General features: G+C 42.8%; 1 long non-coding RNA gene across 1 annotated transcript; it reads right to left on the reverse strand.

The window, feature by feature from the left end:
* Window positions 1-890: 890 nt before the first annotated feature.
* LOC135247053 (uncharacterized) lies at window positions 891-7,505 on the reverse strand. The gene is made up of 3 exons (XR_010328076.1): window positions 7,419-7,505; window positions 1,187-1,282; window positions 891-1,104 (listed from the first exon to the last, which is right to left on the reverse strand). It is a non-coding gene; the product is annotated as an uncharacterized LOC135247053 (long non-coding RNA).
* Between the last annotated feature and the right edge of the window lie 2,117 nt (window positions 7,506-9,622).

Here is a 9,622-nt window from a genome sequence, read left to right on the forward strand (position 1 = left end):
ATGAGGTAAAATGTGAAATATGTTATCTGACACTTACCTTATACTCTTCTGCAGCCTCCTGAGCTGGTCGCATTTTGTGGTTTTCATGTTTTTTTGAAGTTTGGCAGATAACACAGACGGGTATTTGATCCACCAAACAGAAGAGCTTGAGTTTCTCACTGTGCAGACTGCAGAGCACTTCAGATCCTGCTTTAGCTCTCTGACTTCTCTCCTTTAAGAACGCTTCACAGGTATTCCTCAAAGAGAGACTACAGGTAGGTGTTTCCTTAGAAAATCTTTTCCTGCAAACTGGGCACTCCTGAGATCCCTTATGTTCCCAGTATTTCTGCAAACAGGCCTTACAGAAGCTGTGACTGCAACTCAGGACAACAGGATCCCTGAAGATTTCAGAGCACATAGGACAGGAGAGCTCCTCTTCCAGGAGAGACGATCCTGACGCCATTCTGTCTCAGTCTGATCTGAACTCAGGAATGATTTCTGCTAAATCCAGTAGCTTAAGCTTCAGTTTCACTTACTGCAGTTATGCAAATGGAAGGCAAAACAGCCTCTTCAACCTCCTCTCAAATCTCTGTTCTTCTTCTCAGTCTTGCATCGTTTTTCCCTCCAATACATTTTTTTCTGAAATTCATTAATTTCTGGAAAACATACATTAGAATCATTTTAAATGGTCCACGATGTAACTAAAGCTTGACCTGTGAGAAACTTTACTTCGCTCTTCCTGTAAGACACATCTGATTATCTGACAGCATTTCCTGTCAATGAGTGGTTGTTAAGACCATTAAAAGCTTAATATTTTGCCCTTTTGGGCTTGGCCCATTTTTATTCTTGCCAAAGAGTGTATATTGATAAACATGTGTTATGTGTGATTATGACACGACTTACATGCAGGAATGAGACGTCTTCAGCTCCCAGCTCCTGTTCTATGGCTCTGATTTGTTCTGAAAGGGATGATATCTCTTCTGTCATCTTCTCAATCATCAGCTGACTCTTCTGCTTCTCTTCCTCCCTCAGTGCAGCAATCCTAGCTGCCTCTTCATATTTTAGGACCTGTTGAAGTTTCTCAAACTCCATCTTTATCTGTCTCTCTGTGTGCTGGGCCTGGCTCTGGAATAAACATTATTCACCATTTCAGCACAATCCAGCGCTGCATTTTCAGTATCATGATTTAAAGGCTTCAGTACAGTACCTTGATGTGCTCTGCTGTTTTATCACAGTCTAATTTCACTGCATTAAAGGCTTTAAGCTTCTCCCGCAGTGGAGCCAGTGCAGTCCTGAGTTTCTCCTGGAAATAAATGACCACACGTTACTGAGGACACAGACTGATAGTAAACTTCTCTGCCTACATAGACAGCACAAGAGCACAAAGTATACAGGCCAAAAACTATGGTTTTCACTTCATGAATGTGATAATTTTATGTAAAGAAATACTGGCAACTAAACATGTGTTTGAGCTGGTTATAAAATTTACAAGTAGGATACATTAGAATGCTCAATTATGCAGGAATTAAGTAATACATATAGAAACGTGTAATTATCATCTGTTTTACATAAATGCGAATCATTTCTTAATTTTTGTTCTATGTTGATATTACATTTATTACACACAACATTTATTGTGCCAAAAAGAGAAGTAGTCCCACAATATTGCATTAATTGTCAAAATCATTTTATAAATGTAGTCTATCCATAATCTGTGCCAGGACTGTATCTATCATTTTAATTACAATCACTTAATTGAAATGAAAAGATTGTGAAAGTTTTATTTATTGTTATTCATCTCATTACAGATGGGTGCAAGAAGTAGAACAAAATACATTAGCCCAGGGACCACAGTGCAGTATAAGAACAGCCATAAACAATTAAAAATAAGAATTAATCCAGGAATGAAAATTATAACAAAGAAAAAAGGCACTGAGCAATATTTAATGGAAAATTAATCATCATTCCTGTAAATATGCATGAAATCATTAGGTTTAAACTGCATAAAAACATGGATTCAAATTAAAAGTTAAAAATACATTAAATCCTGATCTGGCAACCCGTTCCCCTTCTCATTTCACAGACCTTGTCTGTTTAAGGGTTCATTCGGGAGTTGGCAGCGTTTACTTTACAAAATGGATGTTAGAAAATGGCTCAAAGCTCTACCTGCCCCATCCACAACAGGACAGAGTTCAGAATTTATTGGATCTACCCATTCACACTCAGAACCACCGATACGTGCAAAAGCTACAGCGTCTGGATCTACAACCTCAAATGAAGTCAGTGATACTGCTGGTCTTGCTATGCTACTCGATCCAGCTAATTCAGCTAATGACATCAGCTACCCTCCAGCTTCACTAGCTAGCAGTAGCACATCAGGTTCCAGCAGCACTACATTTGGACCAGACCCTCCACTGCAAACTCCAACAGAGGATTATGGTAGAGAAAAGCCTGACCAGGTCAAAGAGGACAAGTATCTAAGCCACATTTATTAGTGGGAAAATGCTCTTTTGTAAGTGACTGGTGGCACAGGAGAGACTGACTGGAATACACAGTAAAAGCAGATGCAGTTTATGTTTCCCTTGTGGGAAATTCAAATTGTGTGCAAATGCTGATTCAACCTTTAAAATGAAGGGGCATTGCAGCTGGAAGCATGCGAGGCCGTTCGGAGGGAACAAAGAGAAACGCTCTGAGACAGACACAGATATTTCCAGTAATTAATTAACACAGAGCATCCTTCTAGAAATAGATAGTGCATGGTATTTATAATTGATATTTTAGACCTTCATATATCAGTTATCTAGACCCATGAAAAAATCTGTGTCCTCCTAGTGAAAAAAGTTCCTCCACTGATTGACCTCTGACCCTGGCTTTGCCCCGCCCTCTTGTCTCTCTACGTTAGTCATGTGACACAGAGCATGGAGCTCAAACTGCAGCCATTGCCTGAGAACTAAGGTCACTTCATACTGTTCTTTTTTGAAATCCTAATAATTTTTATTCCCAATTAATTTACAAAAGGAAAAGAAAGCATACACAATTTGTTATTTGATATTATGTGTAAACTGAAAATTCTTACATGCCATAAAAATGAGGTAAAATGTGTAATATGTTATCTGACAATTACCTTATACAATGCCTCACGGGTATTCCTCAGAAGTTAGGGCGAGGTAGATCCATAGAAGATCTTCTCCTGCAACGTGGGCACTCCCGAGATCCCTTCTTTTCCCAGTAGTGCCACAGACAGGCCTTACAGAAGCTGTGACTGCAACTCAGGAGAACATGACCGCTGGGGTGTCCAGGGCAGGAAAAAAGGATGACCGCTTCGATCGTGTAAGAAGGTTCAGCGCCCATTCTGTCTCAGTCTGTTCTGAGCTCAGTAATGGCTTCTGCTAAATTTGTAGTTTAGTTTCACTTTTACTTTCTGCTGTCACAACAAACTGAAGCTAAGGACTGTCTTTAAAATTAGACTCAAATCTCTCTTCGTCTTGGTATTTTTTCTCTGTCTATGTTATCAGAAAATCCTGTATTTCTGGAAAATACAGATTGAAATCGTATTAAAAGGTCCCCGATGTAACTAAAGCTTCCATCTGTGAGAAACTGCACTTCCCTCTTCCTGTTATGTACGCCTGATTATCAGAGACAGCACTTCCTGCAGGGGGCAGCATTGTACCACTGAGGTTTGATTGGCTGATCTGCCAGCAGTTTTACACCAGCCCGGTTCTTACTGGTTCAGTCAGCTCTCTGATGTTTTAATCCAGGGCTGGACTGGGTCAAAAAATAGGCCCTGCCATTTTTGGCTCAGACCGGCCCACCGCAATCGGTCGGACACCGCCCATCAGAAAAACATCCACGCAGACCGTTCAATATGTATATGATGCATATCTAACCATTTGCCAAACCCCCTACAGGGACAAGTCAAGTATACCAATGCAAGTGGAGCAGTGTACTCACTCACTCCTGATCCTGGTGATCAGAGGTGGCTGTGGAGTAAACAATACCCATACTCAATAAGTAATTATTAAAGAAAAACTCTGCTAGATGTTGTATGAATAATTCAAATGATTTAATACAATTTTATGTAATACAAAACACATTCACTGTACATTGATTGCCATTCAAAGGCAAAGAATAAAGGTCTTAAATAAAACAAATACAATACAGACTCTCTACAGTAGACAACGTAGAATGGAACATGCTAAATGCTAAGGCAACTTCGCTTTCACTCGGTTTCGTTTTCTCCATTTAACGCAAATGCATCAGAATCGTCGTCATTTAGAAATGAGATCGCATTGATGTGTGACCGTGATTTTTTTTACAACGAATCGTGCAGCCCTATTCCATACATTTATTTATTATTTCCTTGCAAACTTAGCTACTTCTCCTGCCTCCTCATTCGTAGACTACCTCGCTCGCGCTGACTAGTCTCGACATGCACCTCTCTCTCGCTCCTCCGCTCACACCTCTGATAGTGTAGTAGTGATGTGTCCCGAGTGTTTCCGTTTTTGCCATAAGAATTTGAGAATACAAGGTGTTATTGTTCATTCTGTTAAAATATTCAAAGAAAAGAAAAAGCCCAAAAGCATTTTTGATCTGATATCTCAGGACGAGAGAAATCCGTTTAATAGCCTGAGTGACCAGACTGATCTGCAGAGGGAAATTAAATGTGTTTCAGGCAATGTACTATCAGAGGCAGAAGAACCACAGTACAATATTTTTAGCTCATCAAGGAAAACACAAGAGAGCTAAGCTAACGACAGTGCATAGTTAGCCATGGTGTCTCCCAAACATTGATAATGATAACGCTAGCTTGCGGCCAAACAATGCTAACGTCATTAATAGCTTATAGTTTTGCTTTACAGTGACAGACTAACCACATGCTGCTGCTTACCACTTCAGCTTCACTATCCTGCTCATTTTGTGACTGTCCCTCGTCTTCCCTTTCGGGTTCATCCTGCTCAGAACTCACTATCAGAGCTGTCTCGCTGTCTGCCTCATCTTGGACCGTCACATCTCTGATTTTAAACACCTGTTGCTGGTGCTGACGGCCAGTAGCAGGTACTACAGGAGCCCCCACAGTCGTTCCAGCAAACATTTTTTATTTTATTTTGACACATTTTGAGGCATCCTCCGCCAGCTTTCTTATTTTTTTCTCCCGCAATTTCTCAGCACCACTTTTACGCTTTCCTTTCTACATCGCACACCGCACCGACTACGAGGCTGAGGTGATGTCGACTCGAGTCTCAAGGGCAGAAACGGAGGCGAGGGGTGGGGTCTAGACATGTGATTGGGCCAGCCCAGTGTCAGTATAGAAAACGAACCAATGGGCCACTGAAATTGGGCCAGGTCAGTGTCAGTATGAACCAAAGGCCCACTGGCCCAAAAGTAGGTCGGCCCACCGGGCATTTGCCCGGTAGAATATAGGCACAGTCCATGCCTGTGTTAATCCAAATGGAATCTTATTCTCCAGCTAATGACAAGCACACGCCCTCCCTTAGAAACATGATTCAAACAAAGATCCAGAGTTTGCGTACACAGTCAATTCCTCTTTATAATATCCTGACTCAAAGCTTGTTGAACTCAAAAGTTGTGCTTTAGAACAGGTGGTCTAGAGCACTGATGAAAGCACGTGACTGAAACGTTTGCTGCTGCGCTGGACAGTCGACACCTCTTGTACTTTTTATCTTTGGCCGAGCAAATCCCAGACAAATCACACAAAGAAGAAAATATTAACACTTACAAAAACAATACACAGAAAGCCACTTCTTAAAGCGGCTCACTTGCCAATGTAAATTTCAGCATTGGGGTGGAAAAAGCTATGTCCTAACTGGTTTAAATCAAGACAAATCACGCCTTCCTCGCACGATGGCACGATTGGGTTGGTCGAAACAGTTTTTTCTATTCCTTGTACCCTAGAAAATGGACGCTGCTTATTTCAAACGAACGTGGACAGTTTTGCAGCAGAATCTGCAGTGGCACAGGCATCGCGCAAACGTCTTAGAGGCTCCGGAAAAGGTTTTGGTCACTTTAGTTTGGCGCAGAGTTTATTTCGAAACGCAGCCTACCCACCCGTATTTCATCAAACCAGATGGCAGATATGTACTGTATAAACATCCAGTTGAGGGTACAATTCTAGCAAGCTGATAGTGAAGATTTAGAGTCAATAAAATATGAAATTACGAAGCGTTAAAACTTAAACGTCAAATCTCCTAATTTAAAATAAATTTATTAATATGTCTTAAATACTTTCACAATAAATCCAATACCAGCTATGAAATAATTAGTTAGCTAATTTACAGTGCATGATGACTTAAGGTAGGCTGTAGGCATTCACATCCGTTTGAAAATCTACTGTTACAGCAGGTCTTCATAATCAGGCCAGTCCATATGCAAAATACAACAGAAAACGCCAGAACCAGACGGCGCAGTTTACCAACGTGACATCACAATGGATGGAATTATAGTGTTTTCAGAATTACATAAATACAGACAAAGTCTTGGGGAGACATTGGCCTCCTGAAAGTGTCTAGAAATCGGTTGTACTATTTAGTATGGAAACTGAAATCTAATCCATTGCAGATATCAAACCCAGAATCTGAAAGGTTAGCTGGTATTTAATTTATTTATTTTGAAATGATGCACCGTTTTCAAATAAAAACCAGTGAGCAAAACGAAACTACAGACGGTCTGCAAAAGCTTACGGTATAAACACAGGATCGATGGAGACTTTATATGGGCTGTGACAGAAGTGGCCATTAACAGTATCTGGAGATTCTGTTGAGACTGCAGTCTTATTCTATCCCTGTTTCTGGTGCGCTGCTCACCTTGGTGCACTACCACAGTGACCTCAGTCCCTGTGACCCTTTGTTCAGCAAATCAGCATTCACTTCTGTGCGCCAGCGTTTGCGAAGTCACTTCCTGTGCGACCCGTCCACTTCCTCGTTCAGCACTTCAGAGCTCCCCTCTCTGCACCAGCATGGTGACCTCGCTTCCTTTGGCACACTGGCTCAGCAGCGCCACCACCTGGTCGTGGGTCATGCTCTGCACGTTCCTCCCGTTGACCTCCACCAGGACGTCCCCGTCCTTCAGGCCCCGGCAGCGGGGGTGGTCCACGATCCGCTTGACCCGTTGCCCACCCCCTGCGGGGCCGGCGGCGACGGAGAACCCGAAGCCTTGGTCGCCCTTCTCCAGGCGGACGGCGATGAGCTCGGGCCGGGCGACGACGGGCGGCGCCGTGACAGCCACCGAGGTCATCAGGCTGGTGTTGGGGTCGTTGGGGTCAAAGGGTAAGGGGTAACCCCTGCACAGCTCCAGGTCCACCGTGGATCCAGTGCGGATGGACTGGAAGATCTTCACCACCTGGGCGTGCGTGTGACCCAGCACGCACGTCTCATTCACGCTCACGATCACGTCGCCTGCGGGACAACACCAGTCACAATTACCTTATACTCTTCTGCAGCCTCCTGAACTGGTCGCATTTTGTGGTTTTCATGTTTTTTTGAAGACTGACAGACAAGGCAGACGGGTATCGCAACCATAAACTCTGAATGGCGCATTTGTCAAGATGGGACCATTCGAAAATTTGATTATGTGCTGTTGTAATATAAATATAGTTGATTCCTACGTTTAAAATGCCTGGAAATATCTCAAAACAAGCACAGAATTATTTATTTTTGTGGTGTTGGATGGTCAAAGCATTTCAGGAAATATTTTTTAAAAATGTAAAAAAACGAGTGGTTTGTGAACACATCGGATGCCGTAGAAACCGCGCCTTGTGTGAAGAGGAACGGGGCCGTTCCAGTCGAAATCGGCCCACGGGTAAGACCCCATCTGCGTAGGGTGGTGTGTCCCTGTACCTGCGACAACAGGGTGAGCTTTCACTAACCCTGACTTCAGCTGCCTCCTGTTCACCCACAATGAATAGAAACGGCCCTGACGTCTTCCATTTTCACTTCTTATTTTTGCAGGTGTGCGGTTTAACACTCTCCTGCTCCTGGCTCATGTTTGGTTGGTTGTGATTGGCTGAGTATTTGGCCATTTATTCAAAAGAAATATGAACTGAACCAATGGGGAGTAGGTGTAGTATCGACCAGAAACTTTCTTTTTCCTTTTAGTGTGCAGAAAAGCAAAACTCAAAAACTTGCTCTCTCGGTGTGAGCTCCCGGTCGCAGCCCTGTACCGTGAAGAAGAACACACCTGTAAGCACCTGGGCTGATTAGCTAACACAGCCCAGGTGCGTGTGCTCTCCCCACCAGTCAGGCACCTGGGCTGATTAGTTAACACAGCCCAGGTGCGTGTGCTCTCCCCACCAGTCAGGCACCTGGGCTGATTAGCTAACACAGCCCAGGTGCGTGTGCTCTCCCCACCAGTCAGGCACCTGGGCTGATTAGCTAACACAGCCCAGGTGCGTGTGCTCTCTCCACCAGTCAGGCACCTGGGCTGATTAGCTAACACAGCCCAGGTGCGTGTGCTCTCTCCACCAGTCAGCAATCTCTCATCTTCTGTACTCTCTCTCTCCCAGTCAGCAATCTCTCAATTTAATTCAAACTGCTTTATTGGCATGACATATTTCAGTGTATGTGTTGCCAAAGCTTTCCAAATTACATGAAGTACAGTGTCAACTCTCTCTCGCTCATATACAGGTGGTAAATGGACTGCATTTATATAGCGCTTTTATCCAAAGCGCTTTACAATTGATGCCTCTCATTCATCCATTCACACACACACTCACACACCAACGATGAAAGGCTGCCATGCAAGGTACCAATCAGCTCATTGGGAGCAATTAGGGGCTAGGTGTCCTGCTCAGGGACACTTCGACACGCCCAGGGATCGAACCGGCAACCCTCCGACCGCCAGACAACCGCTCTTACCTCCTGAGCTATGTCGCCCCTAAATAAATAAACAAAATAAGCCCATTTTCCCTGACACTAGGCCTGGGGTGAGAACGATGCTGTACGTGTTCCTGAAGAATTCCCCAGCATCCCAAGCTGTTGAAATAACAGCCGGAAGAGGCAATTCCCAGGGTGAGCAATGAATTCTGAATTAAATGCACTTCGGTTCATTATATTTGTTTCTAGAGGGTTCTTGGTACTGTTTTCCTTTATTTCATATCCCGGACAAAGGATCAGGGTCAAATGATGACAGATGTCAATTCTAAAAAAACAATATTGTCCAAAAATGAACAAAAAAACATTTTTTTTCAGGATGAGCACCTATTTCAGCAAGTTATGACAATAACATGTGAGAACACTTCATTCTTTTAAACAGTGATGACTGCCAATATGCATATGATTCTTACCTTTAACAATCTGTAATGTTCAAATATAAATTAATGCACCATAACCTTCTTGCAGTGTATGAGGTATTGTGCATATTTTGGAAACCACTGAAAAACGGTCCAATTGTTTTTATTGTAATTCAATAAATTCCATTGAACACAAATCTCGGCAGTTATAAAACATGCACATTTGCATATATTGACAGAACATACAGCTCAATTTGAAAACGATATTTTTATGTTCACCCGTTTCATTGTTCAGCTATAAGAAAAAAGACAAATCTGTTTTAAAAAAAGTTATGCTAGCAGTTTGCTGCAGAAGACAGGAAAGGTGCTGTCTATGCAGTCTTCAGAATTAGACAGGAC

Source organism: Anguilla rostrata, unplaced genomic scaffold, assembly GCF_018555375.3.
Source record: "Anguilla rostrata isolate EN2019 unplaced genomic scaffold, ASM1855537v3 scaf1057, whole genome shotgun sequence".
NCBI lineage: Eukaryota > Metazoa > Chordata > Actinopteri > Anguilliformes > Anguillidae > Anguilla > Anguilla rostrata.